The sequence below is a fragment of the Oncorhynchus nerka genome, linkage group LG22 (assembly GCF_034236695.1).
Source record: "Oncorhynchus nerka isolate Pitt River linkage group LG22, Oner_Uvic_2.0, whole genome shotgun sequence".
NCBI lineage: Eukaryota > Metazoa > Chordata > Actinopteri > Salmoniformes > Salmonidae > Oncorhynchus > Oncorhynchus nerka.
The window spans coordinates 17,407,642-17,421,441 of record NC_088417.1 but is presented as its reverse complement, the minus strand read 5'-3'; the positions used below and the strand labels follow the sequence as shown (position 1 = coordinate 17,421,441).

At 45.0% G+C, this 13,800-nt stretch overlaps 1 pseudogene; it reads left to right on the top strand.

Annotated features, from left to right (window-relative positions):
* The first annotated feature begins 445 nt into the window (after positions 1-445).
* Positions 446-13,788, top strand: LOC115104920 (E3 ubiquitin-protein ligase RNF31-like; annotated as a pseudogene).
* Positions 13,789-13,800: the final 12 nt, after the last annotated feature.

The window sequence follows — 13,800 nt, the reverse complement described above, 5'->3', positions numbered from 1 at the left end:
TTGAAAAAAAGGAGACAGTTTTGAAAACTTGTGTAAGCAGTTGGAAAAAACTGTAATGATTAAAATAGCAGTTGCCTCCTCTAGTGGTAAAACAGAGAAAGTACAATCTTTGAACGTTGTACATCGGGCAAATATTGTGCTTAGATGATTAAAAAAGCTTACACACAGAAGAGTTGAACTGGTATTTAAGTTATTTCTAATACTATGAATAATGAATGAAAGCAGTCCAACCATGAAAAGTAATGTTTCCAACACAGTGTTCTGTGGTCAGTTCCAAGAAGACACGTGAACTGCAGTTTGTGGCTTTCATGATTGAGTGAGTGATTGATTTAAAATAATGAAATAATAACAATGTAACTACAGTAACTGCTATTATTTATAATACCGCTAGAGGGTAGTGTACATCAAGGTTTATTCTACATCGCCCCTCTCGATAACAACTTCCGCGTCAACTACATTTTCACTGTTGTTGTGACTTTAGCTAGCTGTGCTTTTGAAGACATGCTTCAGAAGACCGACGTGATACTAGAAATGTAGCTACATTTTGCCTTGATATAACAGTCAGTTGGATTCATAAAGGACTTGGATCACGAAATACATCTGGAAACGCAGAAGATAAAGGTAAAGTGGCACTGATCTGGCTCTCATCATAAACTTTCGATGTCGCCTTGCTAGCCAGTCATACATTAGCTAGAGCATAATTACAAATTGACTTGCCAGCCAGCTCAATGTGCCACTTAAATTTCAGAACATGCACTACTACAGCTAGCTAACTGTAAAGTTTACAGCTATCTAGTGTCACGTGTCATTTTGAGACAAAAGTTGAAACTTCAATGTACTTACACTTAACATTTGAGCCATTTAGCAGAAGCTGTTATCCAGACAGAACTATTTATATTAGAAACGTTACCTTGGCGAGCGCTCTACCATTTGAGCTACCTTGGAGATATCCATGTTCACAGTAGCTAGACGGTACACCCAGATACATAAGAAATGACGGTAGGCCTACCTACTGCACATCAGTCAACAGTCCCATCCCTGAGTTGACCTACTGTCATTTTATATCTCTATCCCCCCAGTGTGTGAATGATGAGTACCCAGCCTGTCCCTTTCGAGGAGGTGCGGAGGAGAGCTGAGTCCCTCCTGTCCTATTCAGGCTCTGCCCAGGCATTGAAGACTGATGTCCAGTTCATGGCCAATGTTCCCCTGTCCCTGTCTGACAAGTTTCACCACATCACAGCACAGACCATGGTGACACAGAACATAGCAGGGCAGAGCAGGGAGGAGGTGAGGTTTTATATTCAGTCCAATCCAGTTGCCCCCTAAATGTATTTTTGTCTTTACTGTACGCCTTGCACCTTCAGATATTCTTGTTAACCCCTCTGCCCTCCTGATCCCCTCTCCCCCACCTCTCCTCCCTCCATCAGGTCCTAGAGTCTGTTGGACGGCTGTTTAAAGCCTTGAGCATCCTGGAAAAGTATGGCTGTAACCTGACCAGCCCCAGCAGGCCCAGGTACTGGCGCAGCGTCAAGCACAACAACCCAGTCTTCAGGGCTACCGTGGACGCCATCAAGGTAAAGGAGGGAGACAGGCCTCTTTAAACCCAATTATTTTCTTTTTTTTCTCACCTTTATTTAACCAGGTAGGCCAGTTGAGAACAGGTTCTCATTTACAACTGCGACCCGGCCAAGATAAAGCGAAGCAGTGCGACAAAAACAACAACACAAAGAACAAACAAACGTACAGTCAATAACACAATAGAAAAGTCTATATACAGTGTGTGCAAATTAAGTAAGATTAGGGAGGTAAGGCAATAAATAGGCTGTAGTGGCGAAATAATTACAATTTCGCTAATAAACACTGGAGTGATAGATGTGCAGAAAATGAATGTGCAAGTAGAGAAACTGGGGTGCAAAGGAGCAAAATATAAATAAAACAAAATAAATAACAATATGGGGATGAGGTAGTTGGGTGGGCTATTTACAGATGGGCTATGTACAGGTGCAATGATCTGTAAGCTGCTCTGATAGCTGATGCTTAAAGTTAGTGAGGGAGATATGAGTCTCCAGCTTCAGTAATTTTTTTAATTGGTTCCAGTCATTGGCAACAGAGAACTGTAAGGAAAGGCAGCCAAAGGAGGAATTGGCTTTGGGGGTGACCAGTGAAATATACCTGCTGGAGCACGTGCTACGGGTGGGTGCTGCTATGGTGACCAGTGAGCTGAGATAAGGCGGGGCTTTACCTAGCAAAGACTTATAGATGACCTGGAGCCAGTGGGTTTGGCGACGAATATGTAGCGAGGACCAGCCAACGAGAGCATACAGGTCGCAGTGGTGGGTAGTGTATGGGGCTTCGGTGATGAAACGGATGGCACTGTGATAGACTGCATCCAATTTGCTGAGTAGAGTGTTGGAGGCTATTTTATAAATGCCATCGCCAAAGTCAAGGATCGGTAGGATGGTCAGTTTTACAAGGGTATGTTTGGCAGCATGAGTGAAGGATGCTTTGTTGCGAAATAGGAAGCCGATTCTAGATTTCATTTTGGATAGGAGATGCTTAAAATGAGTCTGGAAGGAGAGTTTACAGTCTAACCAGACACCTAGGTATTTGTAGTTGTCCACATATTCTAAGTCAGAACCGTCCAGAGTAGTGATGCTGGGCGGGCGGGCAGGTGCGGGCAGTGATCGGTTGAAGAGCGTGCATTTGGTTTTACTTGCATTTAAGAGCAGTTGGAGGCAACGGAAGGAGAGTTGTATGGCATTGAAGCTCGTCTGGAGGTTAGTTAACACAGTTCCTAAGTTCCTATCAGGAACTTACTGCCCTTTCCTTATTATTACAGGATCATTATTGACTTCCTTGTGCATAGGACAGATTAGAGTCTATTGTTTTCACTACAAATAGTCAGATTGTTCAAATAGGGAGTGGATCAATGAGCAATGTTTAATGTGCCTTATGGGTCATAGACATAGACCTAGAGCAGTGGGTTGTAATGGTTTTCTTGAGTTGAAGGAGAGGTGGACCAAAACGCAGCGTGGTTTCTATTCATGGTTCTTTAATAAAGACAACTATACATGAACAGACTAACAAAACAAGAAACGTGAAAACCTAAAACAGCTCTATCTGGTGCAAACACAGAGACAGGAACAATCACCCACAAACACAGTGAAACCCAGGCTACCTAAGTATGATTCTCAATCAGAGACAACTAATGACACCTGCCTCTGATTGAGAACCATACTAGGCCGAAACATAGAAATACCCAAATCATAGAAAAACAAACATAGACTGTCCACCCCAACTCATACTAAATAATGACAAAACAAAGGAAATAAAGGTCAGAACGTGACATGGGTACCCAGTGATTTTTAAAGCATTTTTAGTTGACTTTTTCACTAATTTGAGTCAACGGTGGTTTATTCTACTGTCTGCTATCTTTTCTACAGGGTGGCAGGTCAGTCCTGTTTCTCTACGGTTACACCAATCAACAGCCAGACGGCCTCAGCTTCCCCGATGATGTCACAGATCCAGACGTCGGGAAGGTTGCTGCAGTGACCATTGAGGTCATGACCTTGCGCATGGAACTGGACATGCTTATCAAGGTGAACGTTCATATGAGAGTCTAAGAGTGTTATTATCTAATTAAATTTTTTAAATTGTTCTAATTCTCAATTTGAGGATAACCACAAAGATGAGTTTCCATGTTTGATCTCTTGCTAACTCTTATGTGTTACTGTGTTGTTGTTGTCTGTCAGGGTACACATGCTCACCCAGAAATCTACAGCAATATAATCCCATCCCTTAGTCTCCCGAAGACAAATCAGGTCTGTGTAACAACGTACAGTCGAGTGGTTAATCGGTTTGTCTGTTTCTACTTCTACCTGTTTCTATGATTACTGTTGTAATTAGGGCTATTCTGCTCTCTTCAGGAGAAACCAGAGCTGATGTCTGATGCAGTGGTCATCCCACCAGGAGAGGAGCATGGGGACAGGGGGAAAGACCTTCAGCCGCTATCTCCTCCACCCAAACCGGCTGCTAGTCCTGGACTAAGACACGCCTCGACCACTCCCACAGGTGAGACAGACACCCACTCTCTGTACGAGTTTACCTGTCTGTTACCTGGCAACCTGCCCACTTCCAACCCCACTGGCATATGTCATCTGCCTGTCTGTTGTACTGTCATTGGATGACAAACTTATTGCGTATTGCTTATTGCGCTTCTCTCCCTCTCTCTCCATCTCTCTCTCTCTCTCTCCCTCTCTCTCTCTCCCTCTCTCCCTCTCCCGCTTTCCCTCTTTCTTTCTCTCTCTCTCTCTCTCTCTCTCTCTCTCTCTCTCTCTCTCAGATGGGGGGTGTAATCTGTGCGGTGCCACTCCCTCTCTCCTCTGCCCACCCTGTGGTTCTCTTCCTTTCTGTCAGTCATGTGACCTCATCTACCACCGCCACCCGTCCAGAGCCAATCACAGGAGAGATAGAATACAGGGTAAGATATGGGTCATAGCTTTGACCATTTCAGCTCAAATCTCACTTTTAATCCAATATTTATTTAAATATTCTTACCCATGAATATGTAAACTAACACTTATCATCTTTAAACCCCCCCTTAGAGACCTGTACCATCTGTGGTATGTCCCAAGTCTACGCCCCTTGCTCCACCTGTTCTCAGAGGCTGTGTCTGGAATGTGACAGACTGTACCATTCTCACCCTGACCGCGGGGGTCACAACAGGACACTGGTTACCCCCGCCAAACTAACAAGAGCTTTTAGGTTAGAAATGAGGATGTGTTATAATCGACTCTACACACACAAACCTGATCACTCACTTCTTCCACCATATGTCCACCAGACGCGTTTTGCCCTATGTTGTTTTTGCCAGATGTCTAGACTACATTTTCCATACTCGATGCACATCTGCTTCGCAAGGCTGCAGTACAGTTTGCAGCATGGAGAAGATCATTATTGACCTGTTCAACCAAAGCTAATAATTAAAACAGATGAAAGTTATTCTCATATGGACCTACTGGTTTCATCGGCTGCACACAAGGCCGCATTACAGGAATTCATCTAGTTTGTTTCTAACCTTCTGGCACATTCATCTCGAGCGACATCAATACATTGAACTGGTTGTTCCCATATAGAGTAGGCTACTGATTTCAAATCACTAGTCCTGCATGATGGCACGCTAAATTACGCACAGAACACTTCTGTGGATATTCATTTTGCACGTCATTCTGTTGGCTGGTTTCCTGAAAACTATCAGGGTGCACTGCCTTTTATGAACCTCCGTTTGTACCAGTGCACCGTTTTGCAATGCACAAGTTGAAAATATTGAACTCATGTGGTACACAGGACGCACCTAGTATCCCAACCTAGCGCAGCACTTGTGTTTCTTCTCTTTTCTAGCCTCTCTCTTTCCTCTCACTTGTGTTTCTTCTCTTTTCTAGCCTCTCTCTTTCCTCTCACTTGTGTTTCTTTTCTAGTCTTTTTTCCTCTCAGTGTTTCTTCTCTTTTCTTCTCTCTTTTCCTCACTTGTGTTTCTTCTCTTTTCTAGTCTCTCTCTTTCCTCTCATTTGTGTTTCTTCTCTTTTCTAGCCTCTCTCTTTCCTCTCACTTGTGTTTCTTCTCTTTCTAGCCTTCTTCTCACTTGTTTCTTCTCTTTTCTAGCCTCTCTCTTTCCTCTCACTTGTTTCTTCTCTTTTCTAGCCTCTCTCTTTCCTCTCACTTGTGTTTCTTCTTTTCTAGCCTCTCTCTTTCCTCTCACTTGTGTTTCTTCTTTTCTAGCCTCTCTCTTTCCTCTCACTTGTGTTTCTTCTCTTTTCTACCCTCTCTCTTTCCTCTCACTTGTGTTTCTTCTCTTTTCTAGTCTCTCTCTTTCCTCTCACTTGTGTTTCTTCTCTTTTCTAGCCTCTCTCTTTCCTCTCACTTGTGTTTCTTCTCTCTTTTTCCTCTAGCCTTCTCTTTCTAGTCTCTCTCACTTGTGTTTCTCTTTTCTAGCCTCTCTCTTTCCTCTCACTTGTGTTTCTTCTCTTTTCTACCCTCTCTCTTTCCTCTCACTTGTGTTTCTTCTCTTTTCTAGTCTCTCTCTTTCCTCTCACTTGTGTTTCTTCTCTTTTCTAGTCTCTCTCTTTCCTCTCACTTGTGTTTCTTCTCTTTTCTAGCCTCTCTCTTTCCTCTCACTTGTTTCTTCTCTTTTATAGCCTCTCTCTTTCCTCTCACTTGTTTCTTCTCTTTTCTAGCCTCTCTCTTTCCTCATGGGAGTGTGCTCAGTGCACTACAGTCAACGAGGTGAAAGCCGCGCTGTGTGTGACCTGTGAACGACCCCGTCTGGCCATCGCTTCCCTTATAGATCTGGAGGACCCGGGGCAGCCGCCACCCAACCCAGGTCACATTCATATACACGTCTCAACTGTTGAGTAGTTTTCATGTGACGTTCATTTGAACAACACATCAGTCACCTGTCCTGTTTGAGGTGTTCACGTCACCTGTGCCTCTATATCAGTAATAATAATCACGCATTACTAGAAGCTAAGATCAATATAAGGCTGTCTGTTTATCTACCCTCTCTGACCTCTTTCATAGAGTGGCAGTGTAAGAGCTGTACGGTGGTGAACCAAGGCAGCAGTATACTGTGTGAGGTGTGTGAGCGCCCCCGTCTGGCCACCCGTCCCTCTATCACGCCAGTACTCCCCAGTACTCCAGTACTCCCCACGCCAGGACCCACGGCAGACAAGGAAACAAAGGTTACACCCCCCCCCCAGTGGTTTAAATACTCTCTAGAGTTGGAATGTTCTGTGAGATCTAATCATTCAAGCGTATCTTTTTGGTTTTAATCTTTCACAATCTCTCCCCGTCCCTGCCTCTCTCCCATGCTATTTCTCTCTCTGTAGTGGATGTGTCAGTTCTGCACCTATGTGAACTCTCCTCCTGCAGTGGTTTGTGAGGTGTGCAACCTGCCGTGCAAAGATCCTCCAGTCACCAGTCCCAAGTCCCTCCTCCTGCAGTCTCCAGTCAAAGACTTTGTCCCGCCTCCTGTGATGCTCCAGGTCCCTCCGGAGATCTCTTCCAGGGTAAACATCGACATTAAGAGACAGAACCTGATGAGGGATGAAGGACTGAAGCTTATCCATCAAATACGAGTAGGTGGCTTTTGAACTCACTCAAAATGTGAATTAAAACCACATTAACTGGTATTATTCTAACTTCTAAATTGATGTTCTTCCTCAGAAGGGAGAGAAGAAGGGAGTGGGCCCTGAGGAGGTTTACGCAGCCCTCTGCGTTTCCAGGGGCAGCAACGTCAACCCCTGTGATTGGCTGAAATCAGAGCTGCCTCACCTACTGGATGAGATCTGTGCCATGGCAGCTTCGGCAGCTTTGCAGAACTTCAAAGCAAGGGTTTCTGGGCCGCAGGATAACACAGATAAGGGGTCGACAGAGCAACAGAGTCCCAGTGTGCTGCTGGGTGAGGGAGTGCAGCTGTCCAGGGTTGAGGCCAAGCAGGCATGGCTGGCAGCAGGAGGCAACACTGAGAGAGCAGTCCGTCAGCTGCTCCGAGACAGACAGGCCAAGGTGAGAACCAGACAGTTCACCTGACCCTAATGGTCACTCAAAACTGATATGGCTAATCACTTTAGATATCCACTCAAATAACCAAGCGTTCACTAGACCCATCTGTGGCCTTGTGGTTAGATTGTCAGCCCTGAGGTTGGAAGTTTGGGAGTTTGATTCCAGGCCGAGTCATACCAAAGACTGTAAAAATGGGACCAGAGGTGACTCTGCTTGACACAGATAGTCTCGTGCTCCTATGAGCCATTCCAACTTGTGCAAGGCTACTTACTGAGCTAGTCTGTGTCACAATTAAGCCTATATGCAAAGTATACTGAAGTTACATTTTTTTGTCAGGTAGCAGAGGCTCTTATCCAAAGAGACTTAGAGGAGCAATTAGGTTTAAATGCCTTGCTCATGGGCACATCAACAAATGTTGAATCTAGTCGGCTCAGGGATTCAAACCAGCGACCATTCAGTTAATGGCCCAGCGATCCTAACCGCTAGGCTACCTGCACCAAACCAACGTTTATTTGTTACGTGCACAGGATACAGCAGGTGTAAACGTCCAGTGAAATGCAAGCCCCTCAACAATGCCATAATACTAAGAGATATAAAAGAGCTGTTTGCACTCTGACTGTGTAGATGCGGGAGCTGCGTTCTCTGGGCTTCCGGGAGGCATCGCAGTGTGAGGAGGCTCTGCGTCTGAGTGGAGGAGAGGTGCGGGGGGCTCTGTCTCCTGCTGCAGCGGCCCCTCCTGGAGCCCTTCCACCAGCGCATCTGGAGCGACCAGCCAGAGGCCCCCATTGATGCCAAGAACCCTGACAAGCAGGTACTGCAGAGAGTGTGTGTCTGAGAGAGACAGAGAGAGCATGCACAAGTCAACTAAACTGCATTTTCCAAGGCCATAGATAACACAAATCATCTGATTGTTGTTCATCATCATCATCATCATCATTACCCTCCACTGTCCTCTCAGAGGATGTGCAGGCGCCTGCTGGCATTGTACGAGCTGCCCAGCTGGGGGCGCTGTGAGCTGGCCCTGTCTCTACTCCAGGAGCCTGATGCCCAGTACTCCCTGGAGGACGTCATCCAGGCCGTCAGAGAGTCCCAGGACAGGGAGTTCCTCCGCCGCCTCCTCAACAACGAGTGCCCCTGCTGCCTCAGCATCTTCCCCCACAGCAAGGTGGGCTGCTGGGGGTTTGGTTGAGTTTGCGTGGAATGGTGTAGCTACATTACACTGCGTGTTGTTTTGTCATTCTTTAGTACAATTGACATACTGTAACTTTCACTTTGGTGCCCTCCTCTCTCAGATATAATTTCCTATAAGATGTTAATACCGGTATGTGAGTTATTGGATTAATGCTATATATTCTCTGTACATCTCAGATGCAGTCCCTGACCTCGTGTCAGTGCTCGGTGTGCCACGAGTGTTTCACACAGCACTTCACCATCGCTGTGAGAGACAAACACATCAGAGACATGGTGTGTCCTGTGTGTGCAGGACCAGACATCAACGACCCTGAGCACCTGGACAGCTACTTCTTTACTCTGGACATTCAGGTGAGAAGATGAAGAAGAATGGAAGATATGGAGATAGAAGTGAGAGATCCAGTTAGCAGTTACCTGTTTTCTTTTTTCAGAAATTCCAATTTGAGCATTTTTGGAAAACGTCTACAATTTTGTGTCCCTTGGAGGGCTATAGGTAGATTGAAATGGGACGATCATGAGCTGCTGCTGGTTGTGTTTCATGTTTATAACATCGTTATTGATGTCGTGTGTTTAGCTGAGAGACTGTCTGGATCGTGAGGTGTACGAGCTCTTCCACAAGAAGCTGATGGAACATGCTCTGATGAAGGATCCCATGTTCCTGTGGTGTTGTCACGTGAGTGGGTTTCTAACCAGCAACATCACATCAACAGTTACGTCTCTATTGTATTTCCCTTTTCATTCAGGGAAAGGGGGATTTCTAGTCAGTTGTCCAACCTGAACGTATTCAACTGAAATGTGTCTTCTGCATCAGAGAGGTGCAGAGAGGGGGGGGCTGCCTTAATCGACATCCATGTCTTCAGCGCTCAGGGGAACAGGCTGCCTGCCGCCACTCTCACCACTCTCTCCTCCCTCCTCTTCCCTTCTCAGTGCACCTTTGGCTTTATCTATGATGGAAACCAATTCAAAGTCACCTGCCCCACATGTATGAAGAGCTTTTGTAACCAATGCAAAAAGCCTGTAAGTACAAAAGTTACCTGTTGTTACCTTGCCTACCATGTAGTGTCATTTCATAGCCACGTGTATGTGGGACCCAAATAATGATGCCTGTCTCTCTTTCTCTATCTCTCTCGCTCTCCCTATATCTCTCTCTCCTCCCTCTCTATCTCTCTCCCTCTCTCCCTCTCTCCCTCTCTGTGTCAGTGGGAAGCTCAGCACCAGGATGTATCCTGTGAGCAGTTCCAGTTGTGGAAGAGGGAGAATGACCCTGACTACCAGAGACAGGGACTGGCCGGGTTCCTGCGGGACAACGGCATCAGTGAGTCAGTCAGCCTAGACATTCTGCAGTTATTGGCCCATATTCACAAAGAGTATGATTGCTGATATACGATCAGATTTCCTTTTTTATATAATGATAAATATGATTATCTGGACAGATAGGGCCTGGTCCTAGATCAGCACTTCTACTTTGAGACTCTTGACTCCTGGCACACAATGCCATCTCATCACCATCATCATAATTGTTATAACACAATGATGTGGCCCTTCTCATCTCTCTACGTAGCCTGTCCTCACTGCAGGTTCCAGTATGCCTTGACCAAAGGTGGCTGCATGCACTTCAGCTGCTCCCAATGCAGATACCAGTTCTGCAGCGGCTGCAACAATCCCTTCCACACTGTAAGTCACATAAAAGGGACTGCATGGAGTACCATATTTGTCACTAAATGGATTGTCAGAGAGAAGGATCTCCCTTTCCCCCAGGGCTTTCTTATCATACATTCCCATCCTCATGTCTGCTTCCTTTTTCACTTTCCCTTCTTCACCCATTTCCCTCCCCCTCCCTCTCTCTCAGACGGCTTGTAAAACTGTCCAGTGTAAGATCACAGGTCTCCATGCTCATCACCCACGAGACTGTCTCTTCTACCTCAGGGACTGGGAGCCTGCCAGACTACAGGCCCTGCTGCAGGTACAGAGATGAGGGATGTTCTGAGAACATTACAGGGGGGAATGTCCTGGGAATGTTCTGGGAACGTTACAGGGGGGAATGTCCTGGGAATGTTACAGGGGGGAAACGTTAGAGGGAATGTTCTGGGAACGTTACAGAGGGAATGTTCTGGGAACATTACAGAGGGAATGTTCTGGGAATGTTCAGGGAATATTTCAGGGGGGATGTTTTGGGAATGTTCTGGTAACGTTAAAGGGTTGTCATTTCAATGTTGTGTTTCTGAGCTGAGTTGTTTGTATTTTGTCCATAGAGGAATGCTGTTGAGTTCAACACAGACCCCCCTAATGGGACACAGACTGGTGAGAGTGACCTCTTGTTTATCCTCTCTTAGATCCCAGATCTGTGAGAACTTTACTCTATTTTTTTCTCTCTTTCTGCCCATACTTTGATTTTCTCTTTCTGTCTGACTCCTTTCTGTGTGACTCAGACGCATGTGGAGTGATGGAGCAGAAGGACGAGGGGGGTCAGCAGATTGACTCACCCTGTGGAGTCCAAACTCAGCCAGGACAAGCTGGACTCTGCAAGTGAGTCACACACACACATAGTTGAAAATACCTTATTGTTTGTTTGTGCACTACACCCACACGCACACAAAACACACAATTGAATTGTATTTCATTGTAGAGGAGAGTGGGGTAAATTGAGCCATTTTTTACATTCAGGGGGTTCAAGGGAAATACAGTATTCTTTCTAATAAAGATATCTACATATATTTCAGGATGTTGTGTATCCCTGGAAATAATCAGAATTGTCCAAAAAAGCCTCCTGAGGGGTGCAGCCGTCTAAGGCACTACAGTGCTAGCTGCATCACTACAGATCCTGGTTCGATCCCAGGCTGTGTTGCAGCCGGCTGCGACCGGGAGACCCATGAGACGGCGCACAATTGGCCCAGTGTCGTCCAGGTTTGGCTGGCTAGGTTGTCCTTATCCCATTGCACTCTATCGACTCCTGTGGTGGGCCGGGCACAATGCACACTGACACGGTCGTCAGGCGTACGGTGTTTCCTCCGACACATTGGTGCGGCTGGCTTCCGGGTTAAGTGGGCATTGTGTCAAGAAGCAGTGCGGCTTGGCGGGGTCGTCTTTCGGAAGACACACGGCTCTCGACCTTCGCCTCTCCCAAGTTCGTACGGGAGTTGCAGCGATGGGACAAGACTGTAACTACCAATTGGGGAGAAATAGTGGTAAAAAAATAAATGAAATGATTTGTCCAAAAAAAGTTGCCTCTTGGCACAACTTACCCCAGGTCTTGTTAAGTCGCCTACAAACGTCTATACTGAATGAAATATCACCACTACCTTTTCAAAACCATGTATTTTCATTTCCCAAACACAATTCAACACAATCACAATCGCTTTTTTGTCTTTTAATAATTTGAATCATCTTTTAACAGGTTTAACACCTAACAAACACTTTGCCTTGCATTATTCCTTGGAAGAAAACGTCAACTTGCCGTTGGTTCAACCATTGGCTCAATTTACCCCGTGGCAAACATTTTGACGATATAATCCCACACAGCTACAAGGATGCATTTTCATGCTAGGTTTAGGACCCAATACTGAAGCTCATAGAGACACAACTGATGTATAGAACAATCTTAAAATGACCTACTTTGGTTTAGATACAAGCATCATGAAACCTTTAACACAATAAACTAATTTGACTTGGTGAAAATCCATTTTTTGGACCTAACTTGCTTTCTACTTTTTCCATGTGATTTCTTCCTTCACAGACTCCATGAAATGATGACCTCTTCCTAAATAGTTGGCCAAATGATATATTTTGTGTTCGGTTTCTTAGAAATAAGGGTGGCTCAACTTACCCCACTCTCCCCTATTGAAGATATGTCATGAAATTATATTTATGCAGTAAAGCCTGAGGTGGTGTGGTATATGGCCAATATACCACGGCTAAGGGCTGTTCTTATGCATGATGCAACGCGGAGTGCCTGGATACAGCCCTTAGCCGTGGTATATTGGCCATATGCCACAAACCCCTGAGGTGCCTTATTGCTATTATAAACTGGTTACCAATGTAATTGGAGCAGTAAAAAGTAATGTTTTGTCATACCAGTGGTATACGGTCTGATATATCACGGCTGTCAGCCAAACAGCTTTCAGGACTCGAACCACCCAGGCTATAATCAATTTTAAACCACCGTTTCTGGCTGTTAGGCTGTTCTCACTCTGTCTGTCTCTGTCTGTGCCATTGTAGTAAACACTACAGAGAGTATCTGGTTAGTCTCATCAACGGACACACCCTGGACCCCGCTATTCTCTACGACCAACAAGAGGTGACAGTTGCCAGCAAGAGGTACCAGGTGGAGGAGCAACAAGGGGAGGGGGAGGACGACAGGGTGTACAAGGCTCGACTGCTGAAGGTCAGTCATCACTCAGTTAGGCTTGTGTCCTCACTGGAAGTTTGCACTAAATCGTTTCTATGTTCATTTTGATGTAGTGTTTTTGTTGTGGTTCAGATTGTGTGAAAGTGTAATTGACTCTTTCTTTACAGAAACTGATGGAAGTTCCACTTGGAGAAAAGGTTCCTCGGATGAGATGAATCGGATGAGATGAAAATTGATTTTAAAGAATTTATTATCCATTTTAAGGAAAGTACAGGTATCCTATTTGCAAACAACATCGGGTTTCAAACCCCCCACCACATAGCATTACCAACCTAGCTGTTATATTACATCTCATTGAAGTTTAACATGCTTTGTTATATGGTTCGTTAGATTTCTGAAATAATTTTGTTCACAATTACACATCTACAGGTAGTAAGTATCTCAATTTCCTCTCTGTACAAGGACAAAGCTGCAAAGGAAGACTTACAAGAAATACATGATCTCTTTCTGGTTTATTTGGATTAAATATATGAGTTTAAAATACAGCACTAAACAACTTTAGAACTCATAAGGGGAAGGTGTCTGTCATCTTCAAAATGGCAGTCAATATTGTGAGATCAATAGCACATACTATACAGAGTGTAACATTAGGGTATACCATGCAATAAAGTATTTTATTCATTTAAAAATTACTTTTGTGACCG